The following is a 25,965-nucleotide window of genomic DNA, read 5'->3' on the forward strand; positions in this document are numbered from 1 at the left end:
GGTGGTGTGGAGCTCCCAGCGTGGGACCCTCAGACAGTGGACAATGGGCTTCTTCTCTTCCTGATTGCTTCATGGCTTCACTCTCAGCTCTGCAGGACCCATGGAGAGGAGAGGGCAGACATTTCTGTTTCTTGAGGAGGCGGTCAAAAACGGAAGTCAGTCTTCAAGTCTCTCTCTGGGGAGACAGCAGCACGTGGCGGTAGTGGTAGGGTCTGTGGTGATCAGTAAATTAGAAGTGTTCCCATCTTCCATCAGATTGGCGTATTTCTCCCCCCATTAAAAACCCTTCATCAGTCTTCTTCTTGTTCACCCCTTGAATCTTCCAATTTCGTCTCTCTCTTTTTCACCCCTAGCGTGGCACTTTTTTCTAGTCACATTAGCTTCTTTGCCTCGACTGTGATTTGCTTACTTCTGCCTCCAGGATAAACACAAACCGCTACAGTCAACCTGTGCTGCCTCACCCTGACTTGTCCAATCCCTAGTCTTCACATCTCAAAATACTGCTCAAAACGTGGCTCAGGGAAGCCCGGGGCAAACTGGCCCTCCGCTTGTCAACAAGCCAAGGACAAAGATAACCAGGTAATTCAGGAAAACCATCAGTGCAAAGGAGGAGCCTAGCCAGGAAGAGCAGAGCAACCTGCTCCCGGGGGATACGGAAGAGAATTTTTGAGAAGGTCTCCTTAGAACCTGTGGAGAGATTCAAGAGGACGTTATATCCAGAAATTGAAAGCAGGTTGCCATTGAAAAGAATAGTCAGAAAACTAGAATTCTTGAAAGGGAAAGCTTGAAAATAGGATTCCCAAAATTAATTTCAAAATTCCACAAAAGTCTAAAAAGTAAAACAGAGGCAGCCAAGGACCGAGTAAGTAATCTGGAAGGTAAGCAGAAGAAAGAAATCTTCTCAAACTTAGAGATATGGTATAAAAAGAGATGAAGAAGATGAAGAAAAGGCTGAGAAGAGATCTAAGCAGATCACACTCCATCTCTTCCTACAGGATTCTCAGAAGGATGGAAAGAGAACCCGGGGGCGGGGGGAGGGCGTAACTCTTTTCAAAATAGGAAAATGACTTCGGTTTTCATATTGAAAGGGCCCATCTAGATACATATTGGTGAGATTTCTGCCCTGCAAGGATAAAAGGCTAGCCTTAAAGTTTTCAGAAAGGAAGCGTAAGATTTCCTGTGTAGGGACTCATGTCAGAGCGGTGAGCATCCCAGCAGCAACCCTGGATGTTGAAAGGCTTGGGTGGCGAGTTCCAGATTCCCAGGGAGATGATTTGAACATGGAAATACATACCAGCCAGACTAAGTGTAAAGGTATCTTTGGACACAGGCGAGGGCTCAGAAAGATTGTCTTCTGTGTACTTTTCTAGAAGAGTTACTCAGCACTGTTCTAGAGATAAGCAGAAAAGGAGCCCAAGGAACCAATTGAGGAGGACAATGACAAGAAATCCTAGGAGGAAGGCAGTTGTTCCGCACGCCTAGACGGCACCAAGTCCAGATTAGAGCAGGAAGCCAAGGGGCTCCATGGAAAGACTTCAGGAAGAAAGTGGGTAACGTTACACAATCTCGTGATGAGGATCTAGAAGTGTCATGATATCCTGCTCTCAGTGAGGTGGGGAAATGAGTGCCTGTTTTCACCAAGAAAAAGAATGGCCACTAGGCATTCTGGGAAATAAAATGAAACACTCTACAAAAAAGCCATGGTCTAAATAGGAAGCGAGTTAGATTTGAGCAGTGGCTCGTGTATAAGAAATAGCGCTGGGCCCTCTGAATTAAACCAAATCTGCTTGGGTTTGTAATGGGTACATTTCTCGGTATCGAGTGGTTCTCACTCCTGCAAGTGGTCTGCCATTTTTATAGCACAGTTTTCTTTACAGATCGGCTTTGCCCTAATAATGTTTTGGAAGCATCACCCGGAGAGTAAACCCAGATGTAAAGTTTTGTTCCCCTTCCCTCTCATTCTCTCTCTCCGTTTCCCTCCTGAAAAAAAAACCGGAAGGATGATTTGGTTGTTTTTAGCATGGAGCGGTGGCTTTGGGTTTTAATTAGAGAGTCACCTGAAACTCAGTATCTGGAAACTTAGCCTTATGGCCATTGATAAGCACAAACTTAAAAAAACATCCATTCACCCTAACGTCAAAGTCTCCTGTTTCTGTAATCTATTTGAAGAGTTCCTTAGTAACTCGTACATCTCTTGTTTTGAAGAAATAAATATGTACAGTTTAGCAACCCCTTTAGTTTCACTTCACTTTTTTTCCTGCTAAATGAGAGTAAAATTAAATGGAATAATTTTAGAAGAAATATCTACAGCAGTTATCTCTGGATTGCGGGACTAGAGTTATCTGAATATACATATATGATTTGCCTCATTTTTCTACTGAGAATATGGATTGCTTTTATAGCAAAAAAATCCCCCCCAAAATTTTAAAAGAAACATTTCTCCTGAACCTGCCTCCCCAGGAAGTCCTCCTTGCTGCCCCCAGTTTTCACTAATCATTATTCTCAAAGGCTCTCATCTGTTTACTAATAGCAGGTGTAGCTTTGTGTGTCGAATGCTCCTGCCTACCAGATTTTGAGTTTCTCAAGGACCAGACCTGGGCATCTGCACCATTCCTGTCCTCTTGGCCAGGCCCAGCCTCAGGCTGCCCTCACCAGGTCCTGGAGGGCATCCTGGGCGGATGCAGAGCCGTTTGGCCCTGTGCCTCGTGCCCCCCTCGTTCTCACCAACACCCAGATGGAGCGAGGGAGAAGGGAGGCAGCAGGTCCAGGCTCAGTTCAACACGGTGATGGAGAGCCACGCTGCAATAGCTTTAGGACCCCCACACCAATCATTAGACTTTCAAAGTTGCTTGAAGTATCAATCAGAAGCCCGGACGCCGACACGGATGCCTCACTTTCTTGCGCTTTGCAGGTACTGCGGTTTTTTTTTTTTTTTTTTTTTTTTTTTACAGATTGAAGGTTTGTGGTGACCTTGTGTTGAGCAAGTCTGTTGGCACCATTTTTCCAACAGCATTTGCTCACTTTGTGTCTCTGTGTCACATTTTGGTAATTCTCACAGTGTTTCAAAGTTTTTCGTTATTATATTTGTTGTGGTGATCTGTGGTCAGGGATCTTTCATGTTACGATTGTACTTGTTTTGGGGCCCCGCAAACCGGGCCCCAAGTAAAGTGGCAAAACATAGTTTGGATAAATGTTGTGTGTTCTGGCTGTTCCACCAGCCGCTCCCCCATCTCTCTCCCTCTCCTTGGGCCTCCCTATTTCCTGAGACACAACAATATTGAAATTAGGCCAATTAATAACCCTCCAACGGCCTCTAAATGTTCAAATGAAAGAAAGAGCTGCATGTCTCTCGTTTTAAATCAAAAGCTAGAAATGAGTAAGTTGAGTGAGGAAGGTGTGTTGAAAGCAGAGACTGCTGAAAGCTAGGCCTCTTGTGCTAAACTAGCCAGGTTGTGAATGCAAAGGAAAAGTTCTTGAAGGAAATTAAAAGTGCTGCTCCCTTGAACACAAGAATGATAAGAAAGCCAAACAGCCTTATTGCTGATATGGAGAAAGTTTTAGTGTCTGGAAGGAAGATCAAACCAACCACGATGTTCCCTGAAGCCAAAGCCTAACCCAGAGCAGGGCCCTCACTCTCTTCAATCCCGTGAAGGCTGAGAGAGGCGAGGAAGCTGCAGAAGAAAAGTCTGAAGCCAGCAGAGGTTGGTTCCTGAGGTGTAAGGACAGAAGCCGTGTCCATAACATGAAAGTGCAAGGGGAAGCAGCAGGTGCTGACGTAGAAGCTGCAGGAAGTTCTCCAGAAGATCTAGCTGAGATAATGCGTGAAGGTCGCTGCGCTAAACAACAGATTTTCAATGTAGACGGAACAGCCTTATGTTGGAAGAAGATGCCATCTAGGACTTTCACAGCTAGAGAGGAGCAGTCAATGCCTGGCTTCAAAGCTTCAAAGGACAGACTGACTCTCTTGTTAGGGGCTAATGTAGCTGATGGCTTTATGTTGAAGCCAATGCTCATTTACCATTCTGAAAATCCTAGGGCCCTTAAGAATTATGCTAAATCTACTCTGCCTGTGCTCTATAAATGGAACCACAAGCCTGGATGCCAGCACATCTCTTTACAACATGGTTTACTGAATATCTTAAGTCCACTGTTGAGACCTACTGCTCAGAAAAAAAGATTCCTTTCAAAATCTTGCTGCTCAGTGACAACGCACCTGGTCACCCAAGAGCTCTGGTGGAGATGCATGAGATTCACGTTGTTTTCATGCCTGCTAACACACATCCATTCTGCAGCCCATGGATCAAGGAGTAATTTCAACTTTCAAGTCTTATTGTTTGAGAAATACATTTCATAAGGCTAGAGCTGCCATAGAGAGCGATTCCTCTGATGGATCTGGGCAAAGTAAGCTGAAAACCTTCTGGAAAGGATTCACCATTCTAGATGCCATTAAGAACATTCATGATTTGTGGGAAGAGGTCAAAATATCAACGTGAACAGAAATTGGGAAGAAGTTGATTCCAGCCCTCATGGATGACTTTGAGGGGTTCAGGACTTCAGTGGAGGCAGTCACTGCAGATGTGGTGGAAACAGCAAGAGAACCAGAATTAGAAGTGGAGTCTGAAGATGTGGCTGAATTGCTGCCATCTCATGAGAAAACTTTAGTGGATGAAGAGTTGCTTCTTATGCATGAACAGAGGAAGTGGTTTCTTGAGATGGAATCTATTCCTGGTGAAGATGCTGTGAAGATCGTGGAAATGATAAAAGTTTTAGATATGACATAAACCTAGTTGATAAAGGAGTGGCAGGGTTTGAGAGAACTGACTCCAATTTTGAAAGAAGCTCTACTGTGGGTAAAATGCCGTCAGACAGGATCACATGCTACAGAGAAATTGTTCATGAAAGGAAGAGTCGATCGCTGTGGCGAACTTATTGTTGTCTTATTGTAAGAAATTGCCACAGCCACCTCAGCCTTCAGCAGCGACCACCCTGCTCAGTCAGCGGCCGTCAACATTGAGGCAAGACCCTCCACCAGCAAAAAGATTTCGACTCACTGAAGGCTCAGATGATGGTTAGTATTTTTCAGCAATACAGTATTTTTTAATTAAGGTATGGACATTGTTTTCCTAAACACAATGCTATGGCACACTTGATAGGTTACGGGGTAATATAAGCATAACTTTTATATGCACTAGAAACCAAAAAATTTGTGTGACTCGCTTTATTGCAATATTGGCTTTATTTTGTTGGTCTGGAACTGAACCTGCCATATCACTGAGGTCTGTTTTTACTTATGGGTTGAATCAGCGCAATAAACAACATAATCAAGTGGCAGGAACACACTAAACTCAGAGCCTCTTCCCAGGAATAGTATTGTGAGGACAAAGGATTTTTTCGAGCAGTGGATCAGCTAATTTATTTGTAGAGATTCGGGGAACTGTCATGAGAGACTGAAAGGACAATGAACACAGGAAATTCTCAAATGTTGGTGTTATCATGAAAAAGCCTTTCGTGGAAAGGAGAGAGAATTGCACAAAATTTGTTTCCTTCCGTAAACCGTGGTCCTCCCCCCTGCCATGCTTTCCTGCAGACAAGGGAAACCTCTAGAGGATGGAGTGAGAGTAGAAAGAAGGAAAGGAGAAAATGGAAAAAGGACCTGGGAGCTGGCAATGCAGACGAAACCCTGAGGGGCAGACAGCCCTTCAGACTGGACAGAGAGTCATGCAGAGTGAATTAGGTCTGTGCTTTGGTTTCCTTTCTTTACCCCCGAATCTTGGCAGTAGCTTGAGTTTTGTCTCTCGGTTCTTCATAGCCCCTCGCACCCCTGCTGTTGGAAGGCAGACGCATGAGTGTGCATCTACACCACAAATTACATATGACTTTTTGGTGAATGTTTTTGACAGGATACTACGTTGGATCATACGGAACTGGAGTTGACATAACGCGGCGTCTGTAAACTGCCCGTTCAACGTTGACTAACTGAAGCCTCCTTGTTGTTTCCATTTGGGTGCTGTGGCAGGCCGGCTTCCGGGCAGCAGTCTCTGATGGGCCGTGAGGGTGCAGGAGGTGTATTAGGGGAACAAGTGGGTTTGCACGTGTCGGCGAGGGGAAGGAGCCAAGCTGGACAGAGGGAGGAGCTGGGCTGCAAGGTCATCATGGTGGGTATGGAGCGAGGACGGCCCTCATCTTGCCCCGCGTTGGGGCACTAGTCCCTGGATGCAGGCTGCCCTGGGGAAGGGACAGCCCTGGGGGCTGGCAGCTGAGGACGGTCAGCCACCGACGTTCGGGCAGCTGGGGGAGCAAACCCTGCAGTCCTGATGTGGGGGTCTGGGTGGCGGAGCACAGCATCCACGATGGCGCCGATGTTTTGAGGTCTTCTAGTAGCCTCCTAGCGCCGGGCTGAGACGACACAAGGGACCGAATGGCTCTGTTGTGAGGAAGTGATGGGGCTTGAGGCTTTTAAATGGACTTAAAATGGACTTTTAGGGAAAGAAAGGCTTTTGAAGAGACTTAAGAGGGAACAGGAGGGTATTGGCGAGACCTGCCTGCAGATGTCAAGGTAGAGAGAGCTCTGAACAGTGGGAATCCTGCCTCACTGCAGCCTCGGTGGTCTCATACTTGAACTGAGGGGCAGGACAGGATGACTCCCACCTCTCCTTCAGCCCCAGCGCGGGAGGACCCTCGGAGTCTTGCCAGAGCAGAGCAAATCAGAGTCATTCCTCACCATTTGAAAGGCTAAGGAACTGCAAGAGGACTTGGATTCAAATTAGGCAGTTTGTGCATCTTCTCCATTTTCCTTGCTCGACTCCTGGGGATCCAGGGGGCAGAGGACAGAGAGAAGAGCCGTTTGATAAAGATTCCTGTTTGTTTCTCCCTCCTCTTGCTCATGACTCTGAACAGGCACAGGTGTGACGAGGACGCTCCATTTCATTACTAAGTGGCCAGCTGCAGGTCACAGAAAGAAAGAAAAAAGGAGAGGAGCCAAGAATTTGAAAACCAGCGACTTAAACTCCTGGCCCCTGCTCTTGTTTGGAAGGCTCAGATCCTAAAACCGGAACAACACAGAGCCAACAGGTCTGGTCCTGTGTGAGGAGGACACGCAAATCCGTGGAGCGTTCCACATGTTTCCAGGGAGGATGAAATGCTCTGGAGATGGACAGAGGCGAGTGGTTGTAGAACCGTGCCAATGTCCCTAATGCCACTGAACTGCATATTTAAAATAGCTGAATGGTAAGTTTCAGGTTAGGAATATTTTACCACAATTTATTAGAAACAAATGAGCGTGGCCCGAAGAGATGGAGGGTTGGACATGTAAAGCTGTCATAAATAAAGATCAGAAAGCTGTGAAGTGAAAGTCATACTGTTATATTCATGAAATCAGTTATAGTCCAAAGAAAAATCTAAAAACCCAAATGCAAGCCGTGGGTCATGGTGCACAGCACACCGTAGGTGCAGAGTAGTGAAGGAGCCAACGTGGATACGGCCTGGGTTTAAAGCCCAGCTCTACCACTTACTAGCTATGTGATCTTGCACAAGTCACTCAACCCCTCTGAGCCTGTTTCTTATTATCAAAATAATATGAAATAATATTAAAATGTATAATGAAATAACAAAATGAATAATAATGAAAATAATGACCTGGACTCACAGATCTATTCGGAGAATTAAGCAAGATACTACAGGCAAGGCATGTAGCGTGGTTACCGGACCCTCGCAGGCATTCACTCAGTGTGTTTCCTTTCCCTCTCTGCAGGGGAAGGGTTGGAAATGCAATATGTTGTGGGACACAGAAACTAACCTGAAAAACGGTAAGGATGAAACAAACTGAAAAATGTGAGATAGTATTTGGGTAGTTGTTCCTGCAGAGGCAGACCAGATACAGCAAGAACATTCCAAATTGCTGAAAAAGACTTAAAAACTTGTGATAGTCAGAGTACCAGCCCAGCTGTTGTAACTAAAACCCCCCCAATACAACAGCTTAAACAAGATGGGAGCTTATTTCTGTCTAATAGACAGGAGGTAAGCTGTCCGAGGCGAGGCAGCTCTGTGGTTCTCAAGACAAAATTTCCATCTTTGGGTCCAAAGAGGCTCCTTTAGAACCTGACGTCATCTAGGTAGCGGGAAGGGGATGAGGGCCAGGGGCAGAATTCACATTTCCTTTAAGGGCATGACTCAGAAATGGCATGGCCCATTTTTGCACCCACTCTCGGTTGACCAAGTCCATGCCGTAAAGGATGCTGGGAGCAGTGGACTCCCGCTGCGTGGCAGCCTCTCCGCTGGGACTCCGGAGTTCTGTTATTGAAGAAGGGGAGGTGGAGCTGGACAACGGGGCGACACAGCTACACGACTTGCCTTCTACCTCCCCTTGTTTACGACCACAGGCTTCTCAAAAGAACAAAGCAAACACAGGCCCCCCAAATGGAAGCACAATTTCTTGCTTATTGATTCAAGAAATATTTATAGACTACTTGCTATGTGCTAGGCAGTATTCAGAACATGGCAGATACAGCAGACGGCAAACCAGCTGAGGTTCCTGATCTCAAGAAGCTAGAGTCAACAGGGGGAGAAAGTCGTTTAAAAGATCGGAAAGAAACATTAGACACCAATAGGGGCAAGGATGACAGTTAAGGTGATGTGGGAACAGGTGAGTAGGTGCCTCCGATTGGGGTGTTAAGGAAGCCTTCACTGAGTCAACAATGCATAAACTGCGGCATCTGCAGAGCGGGAGGCAGACGATCCCAGGAAGGGAGCCGCAGGTGCGAAGGTCCTGATGGAGGAAAGCTCTTGGAGGGTTTGTGGTCCAGAAGGACCACGTGGCTGGATTTAGCAGGAGCGGGAGAGGATGGAAGATCACAAGGGTAGTCTGGCGTTTCCCAGCGTTGAGCACAATGTACACGGGATGGGCACCCAAGTTTGGATCTCAACGTGGCCTGTTATCTGAGTCATGCCGGGTAAGAGTAATAATGCTTACCCTCTCTAGTCCTCAGTTTACTTCTCTGTTGAATGTGGGTTAGTAACAGTCCATGACCGCAATACTGAAGGATCTGGAACTAAGGTTTTCCTAACTCACTTGAAGGCAAAATCTGGCCTGAGCTGATCTGAATCTATTTGGCAGGAAACCTTGACATGAAAGTATCTATTATCTTGATTTAACCCAGTCTGAAAAATATTTGTACATTTTGCTGCAGAAATATTAATGTATTTGATTAAGGGGTAGCCCCAGACCCTGCTGGGGGAGTTATGTCATTTATAGGGCATGGGCCATACTTTTAAAATCTGAAAAATTCTGAATTCTGAAAACATTGGGCTCTAAGAATTTCAGATAAGGCACTGTGGCCCATTACTCTCCTTCTTAAAATGTGGCAGCTGAAGGAATGCAAGACTTTGACTGGTCAGTGTACCAGCTCAGAGCATAAGAAGGGTGAGGAGAGCGTCCTGATGTCATGAAGTCACCCCCAAAACTCGGATTTCACCCTCATAGGGAGGGTGGTAAACTGTGGCTCGAAAGATACAGTTGGATGGATTTGTAAGGCCTCTTGGGAGGTGCTCTCAGGGGCTCTGGCCTCGGCCAGTGGTTCCTCAGCCGCTGGTTTCATAGATGATTTCTGGTAAATGTGGCCTCTTGGCTGGAAGCCACAGAAGCTACATGAGCTAGCTCAGGTCAAAGGATTCTCAGGAAACGCAAGGTCAGGAGGCTGCTGGGCCCTGGGGCTGTTCTGGAACTGGAGATAAAAGCCCCATGTTGACTTAAGGCTTCCCTCATTCTCTGTTTTTCCTGCTTCTCTGCAAGCCTGCCTCATCCATCTCTCTGGCTGAAGAGTGGTTTTCTCCACGTTCTAATCCACTTGGGAGAAAACGGCCATTGCCAACAGTTCCTGCATCGTACCTCCTCCATTTACGAGTGCGGCCTAATTGGGGCTGAACTTCTGAGTCCAAATTCCCCATTCCCCAGGCGGGGACATCGGCTGTTCCAATGGGCTAAGGGGGTGTGTGGGTGTAGAGGGACAGGGGCACACTGTCCAAACGTGGCTGCTCCCTGGGTCACTTTGTGGATGAGGAGGGGATGGGCGTGTGAAAGGTTGGAGGATGGAAGGGTTGGGCAGACCCTCCCCCTGCAAAAAAAATACACACACACACACACATACACATATGTCTGAGTTAGCTCTTGGCTGCTGTAAGAAATACCACATCCTGGGCAGCTTAAACAGCAGACGTTGAATTCTCACAAACTGGAGGCTGGAAGGCCGAGAGCAGGGTGGCGGATGGTCGGGTTGCAGTGTGAGCCCTCTTGGCTTGTAGATAGCCTCCTCGCTGTGTCCTCACGTGGTGGACAGAGGTCTCGTGTCTCCTCTTCTTATAAGGACATTAATCCCATCATGAGGGCCCCACCATCACAACCTCCTCTAACCCTAATTACCTCCTGGAGGTCCCATCTCCAAATGCTATTATGTCACACAGGGGTTGGGGCTGCAGCATATGAACGCTGGGAAGGCCACAAAGGTTCAGTTCACAGCATATATGTATAGATAGTATGAATAGTATCTACTCAAAGGACACAGCAGCGATGGTAATCCACTTTTGGATCCATGCAGTCCTCTTTGAAGCCCAGAGACGTACAAAGTGACTGGGCAGCCGGGTCAGGCTACAAGCGGAGAAGTCTCTGATTCTACACCTTGAAGGCAAACAGGCCACACGCTCACCTTCACTGCCACATCTGTCTGCACCGAGCTGGAAACCATGGGAATCTGGTGGATTCAGGAAAGTTCTATCTGGCTGTGGTGGGGGAAGGAGTAGGGTGTGAGAAGGCATTAGAAGGACGATGGGCCAGCTGAAGCACAGTTCACGGGGCCCTCAGCTCCTCGGGGCTTGGGGCCACTTTGACTGTGGTTCTGCCCCTTTCCTCCTGCTGAGAGACAAATAGAAGAGAAGAGCCCGGGAGATGGCAGGAGGGCGAGTCCTCCCTTTGTCCTCCTTCACTCCCACCTGGTGGACAGTGCCGGGCCTTTCCCACCAGCCTTTCACTTCAGTGCTGCCCTTGACGTGTGGGATTATCTGGCATAGGGTGCGTTTACTGGGTGGGACAGAGATCAAGGGTCTGCTGGAGCCCCCTTTGTGAAGAAGTTCTTTTCCTCTTGCACTTTTTGAGGACTTCTGGAGAGGGGACCAACCCCAATGCCTTCTGACTTGGGGGGATAAGCCACTTTAAAACTCTGGCCCCGTGCTCTCCAATCTATGCGGCTGAAGATAAGTAGCCCAGGACTATCTTTTCATATAGTTGGAGAGGAGAAGAAAGAAATGCCTGCATCCCTGAGCGCTTACCTGGGCGTCGGAGCTGAATTCCATAAGATCCTGTGCAAATGTGTGTTGCAGTCGCTGGTTCTGTCTCGGCATTTGAGCTGAGGTGGAATGGGTTCCTCTCCTGCCCTCCCAGTTGTGCGGCTTGAGCATCTGGGCGAGGCTGCAAAGGAAGCAGCTGGGAAGGACCACAATCCGATGTGTCTGCAGACAGCAGGTGCGTCTGGTCCTCCAGCTCTGACCTCCCTGATGCAGCCCCTGGTCAGACTCCCTAGAGAGTAAAATGACCCCGTCTCTCAGTGGTCAGGCCATGAGACGTGATGAATTGCAGCCTCAGGTGTCACACTTAAGATGAAGGCAGCAGCGTGCAATTCTTCAAGGGCTGTCTTTGCAGTTTGGGTGCAATCAGGTCTCGGTGGAAAGAGCTGCGGCCTGGAAGCCAGGATGCCTGGGTTTCACTCATGGCTCTGCCTCTGTGCAATCTTGGGCAAGTCACTCCTTCTCCTGGATTTCGATTTACCTGTCTGTAAACGAGGAGCTGTCCTCAGTGACCTCTGTGATTATTTCCTGTCTGACTTCCTTTGGGGCTTCATGACTTCGGAGCACCCCGGGCCATTACTATAAAGTGCGTGTGCAGGAAAGTGAAACCCGGAACGGCCAGCTGTGTTGGTGTGCTAGGGCTACTGTAACAGTGTCACAACCTGGGGGGCTCACACAACAGACACGTATGGCCTCATAATTCTGGAGGCCAGAAGCCCAAGATAAGGTGTGTAGGGTCGGTTCCTCCTGAGGGCTGTGAGGGACACTCTGTTCCAGCCTCTCCCAGCTTCTGGTGGTTTCTAGCAATCTTTGCCGTTCCTTGGTTTGTAGATGCCCCCCATCTCTGCTGCCTCTGTCACATGGCCTTCTCCCTGTGTGCCTGTCCGTCTCTCGGTCCAAATTTCCCTTTTTCATAAAGACACCAGCCATAAGGATTAGCGCCCACTCTCATGACCTCATCTTAACTTGGTTACCCTCCGTAAAACCCTGCTTCCAGGTGAGGTGGCGTTCTGAGATACTGGGAGTGAGGACTTTGACGTATCTTTCTTGGAGGTCACAATTAGCCAGCCCACAAGACCACTCGTGATGCTTGGTTGGATATTTCTGCACGGAAGAAATGAAGAAATAGACTAAAAATAAGTTTCTGAATTTTTAAAAATTAGGCGATACCTTCTCTTTTTTTGTGGAATACCTGGGGTTGAGTTGATCAGGTTTTCTCGGTTTTGAGATGTAGCGCCCCTTCCGATGGTTCTCTTGAAGGACACATAAGCTGTTCCTCTCTTTCTTCTCCTCCCTACTTGCTTGTTTCCCCCATTCTATTGTCTCCAACTCCAATTGTATTAATTCTTACTGTCTTCCCCTCTGCTCTCCCTGCCAGCATCTTGGAAAATAAAGAAAAATCTGTTCCTTATTCTCTGGTCGCCATCCAGACTGAAGATGCCGCATCACCCTCACTGAGTCATCACCTCTGCTTTCAAAGCCTCTTTCCTTCCTCCTGGCTCTTCCGGGGACTCACACAAACCTTGGGACTGGAAGGGACCTGAGAAGTTTTCTGAGCCCGCCGTGGCTTGGATCTCCCTGGATGGCCTACATTTTTAGGCGATCTCTGCATGACCCTCTCTCTCCTTCTGAGGTATAAGATTGACGACGGTAAGCGTTAGACAATCATCTTTCTTCTGTCAAGTTAAAATCCATGTCCCTCTTCTGTCACCAAGGAGCGCTCTGGAGCAGGACAGAGCAGAGCCATTCCATCCTCCAGGAGATGGACAAAACACCAGCTACTAGGGTTTAGCCTCCTATTAACATTTGAGAGGAAGATTTCTCTGCTTCCACTAGTTATTTAACTAGTTAACTCCAGGGTCTGTAGCTAATTAGTTGAGATAACTTGGGCAGGTGATCTAACCTCTCTGAACATCAGGGCCCACATCCTTGAATTGAGTTAGAGCTAACAGACTTGAATTTCAAGGGCCTGCTCCTTCCCCTTCCTGCTTAACGTGTCTGAATCTCGGTCTGTTAGTCCACAGAAAGGCCACAGTACTTGTCTTCGGTCACAGGATTGCTGTGAAGTCAAATGGGATGACGTTTGTCAAATTGGTTTGTTGCCTGTTGCTGCTGCTGCTGCTGTTGTTAAGGGCCTTGGCGGGAGGCTCTTTCTAGGCTGGGTTAAGATAGGAAGTGAATACAAAAACTTTTGCTACAAGTCACCCCGAGCTTCCAGGAAGTGGTTGCAGACAGGGTCTGTGGGGAAGCCAAGAGGGTAATTCAAAGCATCATTTTCCAGTCTGTGACCCAAGTTCTGATTTTTAGCCAGCTCCTAGAGCTGTCTGGGAAGTGGCCCAGTTCAGTTCTTAGAAGATCAAATCAGGGAGAATGGCATTTACTGTTGGGGGACAAATTGAGCAAAACCCAGGATGACAGGCATTGTTATGATTCCCTTTCTCATTCAGATCAAGAACGAGCTCCCTTCGGTTTCAGAGACTTTAAGGAAAACTATACAGAAAGGAGCTCTTTTGTAAAGGATCAGAAGAAGAGAAAACGATAGGGGTTTGTTTCTTGCTGGCCTGCCCTCTTCCTCACACGTCTCTGTTCCAGCATGAAGCAGCACTGTGTGGACAAATGCCAGGGCGGTCATGCACAGATCTGGAGTCGGCTGTCCCTCGTGGATGGGGCCCAGAGGCTCCCACCTGTGGCACTGACGGCCATTGGGGTCCTTTCCACAGAACCACTGAGGGTCTGTCTCATCTGTGGGCTCGTAAGGTGAGTGTGTGGCCATCCTGGGCTTGTTGTTGCCCCGCTCTGTGTCTGAGAGCATTTGCTGGTACTTTCACCCGCTCAGGAAGACAGAAAGGAGGCTGCCTTCAAGAGCCTGAGGGCTTGGCATCTGTCGGCTTACACATGAATGATTTTAGTGCCCAGAGACACACATCAGGAGCTAATTAGAGCCAACTCTAAATTATTTATCTGGGTCAGATTTTTGTTCACCGTCCTCGTCAAGATAAAGAGACTGTTGCTCTGATATATCATTAAACATCTTAATGAGCCTTAAATGTTTGTTCCATGCCTTTCTGACACCCCAGTCATTGTTAGTGTTTGTTTTGGATCTGACTTTGGTATAAAAGATCTAAAAAATTTACCTAGATCTTGGCTACGACTAGGTGAAATCAACTGAGAAGTTTTTCTGCAGCATCGGTGAGACCATCTGGTGCTGGTTTGAATACAGATAACAGAAATCAGGACTTTGAACCTTTATCATCTACAAAACCCCAAAGTAAGCAAAATATAAAATACACGTTAATTGTTAAAGAGTTAAGATGCCCATATTAGAGCAGTGGCTCCCAAGCTGTTGTCTTTATCAGGGTTTCTGCAGTAGATCCTTGTTCCAGAATTTCAAAAATTCTGATTTTTTGATTCTGATTGGTTCCATCCCACAAAACAGGCATTTATATTTTCTAATTCAAACTCTCCCAACGCTGGCCCACACGATGTTAGTTTTCTCACTAACCCAATTACTTCCCTTCATTCTAGTTACAAACCATAAGCTGAACTTATTTAGTGGCTACTTTTTAAAAATTTAGACTAATTTACAAAACCTTAGCTGCAGTGTTCTCTTGCTCACAAAGCAATTTCTCTTACATCCCTTCTTAAGCTTTTACTAGTCTTTAATCCTCTTATAGCTAAAAACCCCCCAGAGTTAGTAGGGAATAATTTGAGAAAAATCCTATAAATGCCCATATCCATGTGTTTTCATTTATACAGTTGTGTTAGTCTGGGCTTTTGGGGTCGCAGCATCAGAATCAACCTCACACGAGCTCAAGCAGAAAAGGGAATTTATCGGCTCACGTAGCTGGAAAGCTCAGGGGTGTAGCTGCTTCAGCTTGACTCAGAGGTTTCATTAATTATCCCAACTTCCTTCCAAACCTGAGCCTTTTTTTCCGTCATTGGAAATGAGCCTCCTCCCTGTGGCTCAGAGCAGTGGCCACCAGCAGCCTGAGGTCTGCACACCCATGGCGAAACCCATAGCACCTCCCATACTCTCTGCGTATGGCCTCCAGGAAAGACTCCTGCTTGGGTCCCATCTCCCCGCTGTCATGGTGCACGGTGGTTGACAGCAGCATCCAGACCCCATGGGATGGGGAGCAGCCCTCCAGAGAAAGGTCGTTGCTTTAGGACAGGGATTGGCAAACTTTTCTGGCGAGGGCCTGATAGTAAATCTCTTAGGCTTTATGGGCTGCATCTGATCACTACTGCGCATGCTCTTCCTTCTCCTGCTAAGCTTTCTTAATACTACGCTGAGGAAACAGGGCTGGGAGTAGCATGGAAATTGAGCAGAAAATGACAGTAGGGACAGAGGAAAGAGGGGATGAAGGAAAGCAGGTGAGGTAAGTTGGAGCATATTTCAGAAAGTATTAAGGCCATATTTCTTATCACAAACAACAAACAGGAGGAGCTCTAGATATGTGAGGCTAGAAAAACTATTATTGGCTATCCATCCTTTGCAAAAGTAAAAGGAAAATTCATTTCACTTAACTATGAGCAACAGGAAAAGACCATGGTCAAAGTCCATACAAAGTTCTTTTTTAAAATATTTTTTATTTATTTAATTAATTAATTTATTTATTTTTACTGCAGTAATGTTGGATTATAACAATACATAACTTTCAGGTGTACATCGTAATATGTTTTGACTTCTGTGTAGATTACATCATGTTCACCACCCAAAGACTAATTACCATCCATCCCCACACTCATGTGCCTAATCACCCCTTTCGCCCTCCCCCCCTCCCCTCTGGTAACCACCAATCCAATCTCTGTTGCTATGTGTTTGTCGTTGTTTTTATCTTCTACTTATGAGTGAGATCATATGGTATTTGACTTTCTTCCTTTGACTGATTTCACTTAGCATAATACCTCAAGGTCCATCCATGTTGTCACAAATGGCCGGGTGTCAATGTTTCTTTTGGCGGAGTAGTATTTCATTGTGTATATGTTCCACATATACACCATGCATTCTTTATGCATTCATTCACCTCTTCATGGGCACCTAGGTTGCTTCCGAGTCTTGGCTATTGTGAATAAGGCTGCAGTGGACATAGGGGTGCATGTATCTTTACACATTTGTATTTTCAAGTTCTTTGGATAGATACCCAGCAGTGGAATAGCTGGATCGTATGGTAGTTCTATTCTGAATTTTTTGAGGAATCTCCAAACTGTTTTCCATAGAACCATTAAGATTTACTCTGTTAGCAACTTTCAAACATACAATGCAGCATTGTTAACAATAGTCATCATGCTGTACATTGTCATTTACCTTATAAGCGGAAGTTTGTACATTTTGATTACCTTCACTCACTCCCCACTTCCTGTCTCTGACAACTACCAGTCTATTCTCTGTATCTATGAATGTGTTTGCTTTTTTTTAAGATTACACATGTAAGTGATATAACACCATTTTTGTCTTCTCTGAGTTATTTCACTTAGCATAATACCCTCAAAGTCCATCCATGTTGTCTCAAATGGCAGGATTTTCTTTTTATGGCTGTATAATATTCCATCGTGTATACATACCACATTTGCTTTATCCATTCATCCATAGAAGGGTATTTAGGTTGTTTCCATGTCTTGACTGTTGTCAATGATACTGCAGTGAACATGGGGGTGCATATATCTTTTTGAGATAGTGATTTCATTTTCTTTGGATAAATACTGAAGTGGAATCTGGATCACATGGTAGTTCTGTTTTTAATTCTTTGAGGGACCTCCATACTGTTTTCTATAGTGGCTACACCAACTTCCATTCCCACCAACAGTGCACCAGGGTTCCCTTTTTTCCACATCCTCGCCAACACTTATCTCTTGTCTTTTTGGTGATGGCCATTCTCACAAGTGTGGGGTCATAGCTCAGTGTGGTTTTGACTTGCATTTCCCTGATGGTTAGTGATAGTGAGCATCTTTTCATGTACCTGTTGGTCATTTGTATGTCTTCCTGGGAAAAATATCTATTCAGTTTCTCTCTCCATTTTTTAATCAGATTTTTTTTTCTGTTGAGTTGTATGAGTTCTTTATGTATTTTGGATGTTAACCCCTTATCATGTACATGATTTATAAATATTTTCTCCCATTCTGTAGGTTGCCTTTTCATTTTATTGATGGTTTCTTTTGCTGTGCAGAAGCTTTTTAGTTTGATGTGGTCCCACCTATTTTTCCTTTTGTTATCTTTTTGCTTGTTGCCTTTGCTTTTGGTGTCAAATCCAAAAAACCATTGCTAAGACTAATGTCAAGGAGGTTGTATTTTCTTCTAGGAGTTTTATAGTTCCAGGTCTTATGTTTAAGCCTTTAATCCATTTTGAGTTGATTTTTGTGGATGGCATAAGATAGTGATCCAATTTCATTCTTTTTCATGTGTCTGTACTGTTTTGCCAGTATCACTTATTGAAGAGACTATCCTTTCCCCATTGAGTGTTCTTGGCTCCTTTGTCATAAATTAATTGACCATATATGCATGGGTTTATATCTGGGCTTTCTATTCTGTTCCGTTGATCTATATATCTGTTTTTATGCCAATAGCATCCCGTCCTGATTACTATAGCTTTATAATATAGTTTGAAATCAGGAAGTGTGATGCCTCCAGCTTTGTTCTTTTTTCTCAAGACTGCTTTGGCCGTTCAGAGTCTTTTGTGATTCTATACAAATTTTAGTATTGTTTGCTCTATTTCTGTGGAAAATGCCATTGAAATTTTGATAGGGATTGCATTGAATCTGTAGGCTGCTTGGGGGTAGTATGGACGTTTTAACAATATTGATTCTTCCATTCATGAGCACGAAGTCTCTTTCCATTTATTTGCGTCATCTTCAATTTCTTGCACCAGTTTCTTATGTTTCTCAGTATACAGTTATTTCACCTCCTTGGTTAAATTTATTCCTAAGGATTTTATTGTTTTTGATGTTATTGTAAATGAGATTGTTTTCTTAATTTCTTTTTTTCGTAGATTATTGTTAGTGAATAGAAATGCAGCCAACTTTTGTGTATTGATTTTGTATCCTGAAATTTCCTGAATTCGTTTGTTAGTTCTAACAGTTTTTTGGTGGGATCTTTAGGGTTTTCTATATATAGTATCATGTCACCTGTAAATAACAACAGTTTTACGTCTTCCTTTCCAGTTTGCATGCCTTTTCTTTATTTTTCTTTCCTAATTTCTCTGGCTAGGACTGCTAGTACTATGTTGAGTAAAAGTGGTGAGAGCGGGCATCCTTGTTTTGCTCCTGATCTTAGAGGAAAAACTTTCAGTTTTTTCCCACGAATATGATGTTAGCTGTGGGCTTGTCATATATGGCCTTTATTATGTTAAGGTATGTTTCCTCTATACTCAGTTTGTTGAGAGTTTTAATCATGAAAGGGTGTTGTCAAATGCTTTTTCTGCATCTATTGAGATGATCATATAATTTTACCCTTCCTTTTGTCAAGGTGGTGTATCACATTGATTGATTTGTGGATGTTGAATTTTCTCTGCATTCCTGGAATAAATCCCACTTGATCATGAAGTATGATCCTTTCAACGTATTGTTGAATTTGGTTTGCTAATATCTTGTTGAACATTTTTTGCATCTACGTTCATCAGGGATATTGGTGGTACTTTTTGTTTCTTGTAGTGTTTTTGTTTGGTTTTGGTATCAGGTACTGCTGGCCTCATAAAATGAGTTTAGAAGTACTCCTTCCTCTTCTGGTTTTTGGAAGAGCTTGAGACGGACTGGTAACAATTCTTCCTTATATGTTTGGCAAAATTCACCAGTGAAGCCATCTGGTCCTGGATTTGTTTGTTGTGAGGTTTTTGATTACTGATTCCATCTCCTTACTAGTAATTGGTCTATTCGGATTTTCTATTTCTTCATGATTCAGTCTTAGTAGGTTGTATGTTTCTAGGAGTTTATCTGTTTCTTCTAGGTTGTCCAATTTGTTAGTGTGTAATTGTTCATACTGTCTCTTATGATCCTTTCTATTTCTATGGTATCAGTTGTAATACCTCCTTCATTTCTGATTTTATTTGAGTCCTCTCTTTTCTTGGTGAGTCTAGCTAAAGGTGTGTCTATTTTGTTTATCTTTTCAAAAAAACCAGCTTTTAGTTTCATTGATCTTTTCTATTGTGTTTTTAGCCTTTATTTCATTTATGTCCACTGCAATTTTATTTCCTTCCTTCTACTGACTTTGGACTTAGTTTGTTCTTTTCTAGTTCCTTCAGGTATAAAGTTAGGTTGCTTATTTTAGATCCTTCTTGTTTCTTAATGTAGGTATTTATCTCTACGAACTTCCCTCTTACTGCTTTTGCTGCATCCTATAAGTTTTGCTATGTTGTATTTCCATTTTCATTTTTTTCAAGATATTTTTTGATTTCTTCTTTGACCCAGTGGTTGCTCAGTAGGTACTGTTTAATCTCCACACAGTTGTGAGTTTTCCACTTTTCTTCTTGTAAATGATTTCTAGTTTCATATCATTGTGGTTGGAAAAGATGCTTGATAATGATTTCAGTCTTCTTAAATTTATTAAGACTTGTTTTGTGGCCCAACATGTGATCTGTACTGGAGAATATTCCATGTGTGCTTCCAATAGATTTTTAAGAATTATGAGACAATTGAGGAAATTAGTACACTGACTAGATATTTGATGATATTAAATATTAGTTATTTTTAGGTATGAAGAAATATACTATAAACAATGAATTTTGAGTTTCATTTGGAATGGGGTGAAAATGAATTCCTTCTCACATTTGATATTTTATCATAAGAATCAGCTCATTGATAATGCTAAAAATTTGTTTGGAATGGACACTACTACCTCTTATGAAGAAATGTGTTCATAGATAGATGGGTTATTTAAACGTCAAAACCTCTTGAAAAGAAGCTGGCTCTGACACCGGCATATCAATCTTCAGATCTGGGCTAAGCTGAGAAAACAAAAAAGGAACCATTGGCTGTACTGTAAAACATCAATATTTTTGTCATATTTCTCTGAAAAAGAGAGGAAAGCTGAGAAACTAGGTACTTTTACTCTATTAAATCAAGACAAAAATACTGGTTCAATAGATTCAAAAAGGCCTGATTTGTTCTATTTGGCCAGAGCTCCTTTGAGCAAATGTTTGTGAATTCACCCAAATAGAAGAACTGAAAGACAAATTTTCTCTAAAGTACTAATTGTCATCCCTAATGTGGATCTCAGAGTGAAAGTGTTGAGTATAATCTCCATACATCTTTCTGGATATTCCACGTATTCACATATATATTTCATCTATCTCTATGTATCTATACTCTCTCTACATATCTTTAAACCAATGGATGTAGAAAAGTGTTTAAAAGTGATCCAATGATCAGGATATACACTAAATTGACACCTGGGCAGTTAGACGGCTTTGAGTATTCCAGTCTGAAGAAGGACATGTTCCAACCAAAGGAATTTGCCTTGTATCTATGAGGCCGAGTCCTCCTTACCAGGGTGTGAGTGCGGAATGCTTCTCTAAGTGTAGGGCCTGGGCGAGCTGCTCCCGGTTTCCCACAGTACCATGTAAACCAGAAAACCTTTGAGGAAAGCTCATGGAGGAGGGCAGGGAGGGGAGCCAAGCTCCGGGTCTTTTCATTGTTTTGCTCTTAGGGGTTGGTTGGCTGAGAGATTTTTTGGGGTGCCCTTCCCTGCCGTCTCTATGTTCTTTACTCCCTTTTCCCCCACGGCCTCAGCTGGCTAAGGTGGCATTCTGGATTGCTGGTGGGCAGTCTGGGTTGTCTGCTCTTTATTTTCCCCACTTGGAAAGCTCTGCACGTATGATTTCTTATTTTCAGCCCTTGTCCCCAAGCTGCAGGCAGTGAGCTGCCTAAGAAGTTGTTTTGATGAGGCTGACGTAGCCCTTCTCAGCTCCTGCCGCCTCCTCAGCGAACAGCCTAGGTCAGCGTTGGAAGGCACTAAAAATAGCTGGCAACGCTCTAGCTAGTTCATTCTCAAGCAGCTGGGTCAGACGAGGCGCCAGAAAAGAGAATTACAGAGCCTGGCGTGCAGCTCCAAGAACTGCAAGTGCCTGCTTACTGAAAGCCCATGTGTGATCTCGGCAGCAGAAGAGCAATAGACACACATTTGCACACACTCGTACACACTTGACTGTGCACATACTGCACACACAATGACCAAACGCTGCAGAACCTCGTGGAAAAATAAAGTACCAGTCGTATATCTAGAGGCTGATAAACAGTGGCTTCTTGGACGGGCCTTCCTGGAGGAGGTGATATAAGGCCAGATGTGGAGTAAGATGCCGCATGTGGACAGACACAAGGGAGAAGGGTCAGAGGGAAGCACCCTTCCTGTGGCTGATGCAGTATAGTCAGGAAGATGAGCATGGTGGCCTGTGGGCTCACACAGGCTGGCCATCTCTTTGTTCCTTTCTAGCTGTGTGGCCTTAGGCATGTTACTTTCCATCTGTGCCGAACAGTTTGCTCACCTCTAAAGTGGGGATGGTGCCTACCATAGAGAGTTGTTGAAGGGGTGAAGGAAAGCCATTCATGCAAAGTACCTAGCATGCCTAGCACACAGTTGGCAAGTAAAATTGCTAATTTCTTTCCCTTCTGTTCTATCTTTCTTTACATAGGAAACGGCACAGTGAGCAAGCCAGCTCATCACCACATTCCTGAAGCTCGTCTGGTTATAGTCGGAGCCCCTAAATTTGGCTTAGGAGCCTGCTTGACCCAGGGCTTCCTGGAGACCTATGATCTTGTGAATACAAGACCGGGGCGGTGATGCTGTACAGGGGTCAGTTTAGGTCAGTGTGTTTCAACTGCAGGTCATGACCGTTAGTGGCTCAAAAAATCAATTTTGTGGGGCTGGCCTGGTGGCACAGCAGTTAAGTTGGCACGTTCCACTTTGGCAGCATGGGGTTTCACGGTTTGGATCCTGGGTGCAGACCTACACACTGCTTGTCAAGCCATGCTGTGGCAGGCATCCCACATATAAAAAGTAGAGGAAGATGGGCATGGATGTTAGCTCAGGGCCAGTCTTCCTCAGCAAAAAGAGGAGGATTGGCAGCAGAGGTTAGCTCAGGGATAACCTTCCTCAAAAAAAGAAATCAATATTGTGGGTTAGAAGCAGCATGAAAAAAAAGAGTGGAGTAGGGGCTGGCCTGTGGCCAAATGGCTGAACTTCTGTGTGCTCCACTTCAGCGGCCTGGGTTTGTGGGTTCAGATCCTGGGTGTGGACTTCAGCCATGCTGTGGAGGCATCCCACATACAAGGTAGAGGAAGACTGGCACAGATGTTAGCTCAGGGCTGATCTTCCTCAAGCAAAAAAAGAGGAAGATTGGCAGCAGATGTTAGCTCAGGGCAAATCTTCCTCAGCAAAAAAAAAAAAAGAATAGAGTAGAACAGAACTAAGCAGAATGGATGCGGCCATATCAGAGTACACTGTGCAAAGGAAGGGTTTCAGTAACGTACATACATGTGTCTGACAGGGTTGCAATGTGAAATGTTTCTTACTGAAAGTTGTGGTCAAAAAGTAACAAGGAAAAATCATGGTCTGGAGGATCAGAGGTTTTGTTGAGGGGTCTGACTGCCCTGGGAGTTGAGGCCTCTGAACAGTGAACTCATGAGGAGAGCTTCATGCCACTTGTAGTAGTTTTGGGGGTCTGTTGGGGAATGACCTGATTTGACCTTTTCTGGGTGAAGCAGATGGCCGTGCGAGCCTGGAATTCCCCCCAAGCTGCAGAGGAATGAGGGCTACTTCAATGGTTGACCAGGTCCCACTGATCGTTTTGCCTTAAAAGTCACCAGCATTTGGTTCCAGGTCACGAGGTCCTGGGGGTTATGGAGCAGGAAAGATAGGTGGAGAAAGAGCTGTGGCGTGACAGTGGGGGGTGGCGCGAGGCAGAAGTGAGAGGTGTAGGATGACCAGGCTTCATTCCCCCAACGTGTAGCTGTTGGAGTCCACCACGGCCTGGCCCTGGCTTCGGCCTTAGGAACGTGCAGCTGAAAAGGTCGGGCATTGTTCCTGCCCTCACCGTGCACGATCACTAGGGGTGGAAGCATAAGGACCTGCCAAAGAAATCGTTTTATCCAATGAGTTATATTTTTTGCCCATCAAGATTTAAAATATCCCTGGGCACAATATGGGATTGAAATAGCTTTTTAATTATTTGTGGCACATATTTTGATTATTTTTTTCTCTATTCCTAGTTTCAAAACTAGCTGAGGGAAGAATGAGGTATTTCTCTCTCTTTATTTATATGTGTGTATATATATATAGTGTGTATATTTGTGTATATATGTATATATATGTTATATATTGTCTATATATAGTGTGTATATATGTGTATATATATAGTGTGTATATTTGTGTATATATGTGTATACACATGTGTGTATATATAGTGTGTATATACATGTGTGTATATATTATGTGTGTATATGTGTATATATTGTGTGTATATATCGTGTGTATATACTGTGTATATATACACACGTGTACATGTGTATACATACATACGTATACACATACTCACACACAATGCTAAATTAAGTAGCCTTTAGTTACATGGTCCTGAGTTTCCAGTGGGCCAGTGGCCCTCAACAGCAGAAAGCTCTCCACACTCACCGCCAGCAGTTGGAAACTCCTTTCTGGAGGAGTCCTGGGCCCCCCACTGTTTTGACTTAGGAGGCAGCACTTGTATCTCCATTTACCCAAAATGCTTGCTGTCATTTCCTGATAATAACAGTAGTGCTTGCCCCTTGTAGAGAATAGAGATACCGCAGGAAAGCATTCACCTAGAAGCCTTCTGTACAGAGAATTGTTGCTAGGAGCCTCCTTAGAGGTTTATTTTTCCAGGTTATCATATGTGAAGAGGAAAGGAAAGGACCTTTTGACATGGTAATAGATTTGCAGAGCCTGGAAATGATATGAAATGTGTCCTTTTCCCAGAGCTGAGTCATTCTCCTCTTCGCTCCTTGTAGGAAAAACACAGTGACCTTTCCTTCCTCGGGCAGGCTGGGGTGAGGACACGTTGTACGGACCTCACAGAACCCTTCTTGGCCATCTCTCGCTGTGCGTTGTTCTCCAAGCAGAAGGGAGCACACTGCTGACGAGGGCAAGAGTGGAGGCGATGTGGTTTATAAAGCACTTGGACACAGTCTTGCATCAATATTTGGGCAGTGGTTTATACAGAGCAGGACTCTCAGCCTGAGGTGATGGGGTTCAAGGATTCTCTGGCAGTTTACCCAGACTACACAGGTCCTTTCCGCTGTCACAGCCTGGCAAGTGCCAGGTGTTCGGGAATCATGGCAAGTGGTTCAGCAGAGGCCCATGGGTAATTCTCATCCTATCCTCTCCTTCTCCACCTGCTGAGACAGAGGGTAAGGCACCGAAACCCCGCCAAAGATACAGAGAACGGACGGGAAAACATGCACATCGGAAGCTAGAGGGTTGAGAACAAGAATGAACAGCAGGCTCTGTTTCTCGGAATGCCTCTTTTCCCGCACGGAAGTGTCTTCTGCCATTCCTAAGTGTGGCTTCCTGGGCAGCACCCTAATCTGAGGGGAGACAGAGAGGCACATATGACCCCAAAGGCTTGGTCAACAAGGCTATGAGCACAGGGCTGGAATGCTGTGTTCCTGGCGAGCGCCACACTGTGCTGGCACCCGTCTGGAGCCCAGTGACGCAACGTGTTGTTTCAGCCAGCTTGGGTCAGAAACCCCGGGCAGAGTCATCTGATTTAACGGAAAATAGCAGCAATTATTTTCAGTAAATTGTTAATTTTAAAAATATTTTCAACCTATTGGCATCTTATATATTAGACAGGTCTCATGTAAGTAGCAAATAGTTGGATTAAAAAACATTCTTTTAATTGATTTTGTGTGCGTACATAGGAGATATGTATGTGACATTCATATATATGTTATGTATGTAGCGTAGGTATCGTTCATCTTATTTTTTTTTTTAGCTATTTGTCCTCTTGTTTCATTTTCTCCCATTTTTGGCCTTCTTTGGAAAAATTTTAACCTTTTCCCATTAGGTCGAAAGTAACACACCTTGTTCCTATTCCTCTGAGTTCAACATACACACTTACCAAAGTCTAAAATGGCTCAATAGGTTTAAGCTCCTGACAATTCAGGTGCCTTGGAACACTTGCAATTCCATTTACCTTGCTCTTGACTTACGCTCTACTTGTAGATTTTAAATACTGCCAGTTTAAATCCAGAAGCCATCATCATCGTCGTTTCACACAGTCAGTTCGCTCAGTTTGCCCACACACACTCACCACTTGATTGCTCTTCATTCCTTCATCTCGTAGGCTTTCCTTTGGTGAAGGGATGCTAGTGGCAAACTTTCAGTGTTTGGTGATCTGAAAACGTCTTTAATTTATCCTCATTCTTGAAAAATATTTTTAGTGGGATGTTGGCAGTGATTTCCTTTGAGGACATTGTCCTTTTAGGATGTTGCACTGTCTTCTGGCTTCCACTGTCGAGCTCGGCTGTTAATCTCTTTCCTTGGAATGCAACCCATTTTTCTCTGGCTGCTTTTAACACTTCGCTATTGTTGATTCGTAGTTTCACTATAATGTGTCTGAGGGGGATTTTTAAAATTTATCTTGATTGAGATCTTTGAGCTTCTTTAATCTT

General features: G+C 44.6%; 2 long non-coding RNA genes across 2 annotated transcripts in view; both read left to right on the forward strand.

Annotated features, from left to right (window-relative positions):
• Nucleotides 1-23,583, forward strand: part of LOC139082985 (uncharacterized) — a 52,307-nt gene extending 28,724 nt beyond the window's left edge. Inside the window, exons 2-3 of the long non-coding RNA XR_011539412.1 lie at nucleotides 21,951-22,121; nucleotides 23,527-23,583. This is a non-coding gene — a long non-coding RNA (uncharacterized lncRNA). The remainder of the gene's footprint in view (nucleotides 1-21,950; nucleotides 22,122-23,526) is intronic.
• The window catches only part of LOC139082981 (uncharacterized), a 125,902-nt gene that overhangs the window by 89,532 nt on the left and 10,405 nt on the right, over nucleotides 1-25,965 (forward strand). The gene's annotated exons all lie outside the window — the stretch shown is intronic.

This window comes from Equus przewalskii, chromosome 4, assembly GCF_037783145.1.
Source record: "Equus przewalskii isolate Varuska chromosome 4, EquPr2, whole genome shotgun sequence".
Lineage (NCBI taxonomy): Eukaryota > Metazoa > Chordata > Mammalia > Perissodactyla > Equidae > Equus > Equus przewalskii.